This window comes from Sinocyclocheilus anshuiensis, unplaced genomic scaffold (genome assembly GCF_001515605.1).
Source record: "Sinocyclocheilus anshuiensis isolate Anshui unplaced genomic scaffold, SAMN03320099.WGS_v1.1 scaffold411, whole genome shotgun sequence".
NCBI lineage: Eukaryota > Metazoa > Chordata > Actinopteri > Cypriniformes > Cyprinidae > Sinocyclocheilus > Sinocyclocheilus anshuiensis.
Genome location: NW_015549608.1, coordinates 687,923 through 688,406, shown reverse-complemented (window position 1 = coordinate 688,406; position 484 = coordinate 687,923). Strand labels below are relative to the sequence as shown.

General features: G+C 30.6%; 1 protein-coding gene across 4 annotated transcripts in view; it reads left to right on the top strand.

Annotated features, from left to right (window-relative positions):
- LOC107659094 (E3 ubiquitin-protein ligase ZNRF2-like) overlaps nt 1–484 on the top strand; it is a 72,921-nt gene that overhangs the window by 32,281 nt on the left and 40,156 nt on the right. The gene's annotated exons all lie outside the window — the stretch shown is intronic.

Below are 484 nucleotides of genomic sequence, written 5' to 3'. Positions count from 1 at the left end.
ATACACCTAGGATGCCTTGAGGGTGAGTAATTTATGGGCTAATTTTCATTTTTGGGTGAACTAACCCTTTAATGTTTGTAATGGGATTTATGAGTTAAACTGAATATTCAATGATAATAAAAAAAATGGTTATGAATATTATTAGTGATTAATTTAATATATTCTATATTGTTTTAGCAATGTTTTAAATATTGTTTTGTTGTGTGTGTGTATATATATTTGTGTGTATTTATATTATATATATATATATAATGTAGTCATTTAACTTTTTTTTTTTCTTCATCTGTGAGGACCGGACCTAGCGATCTGCCACGAACTTGCTCGCTAATCTAAGTGCTCTAAAGTTTGGCTACATTTGCGATCAGAAGCCAAAAAAGCTAAGTGTAATATCTGTGATAGCTAAACATGTGCAAGAGAGGTGTCACCACCAACATGACAAAGCACTTTAATTTAATAGATTGTTAAAGATCGCGAACACGAATCA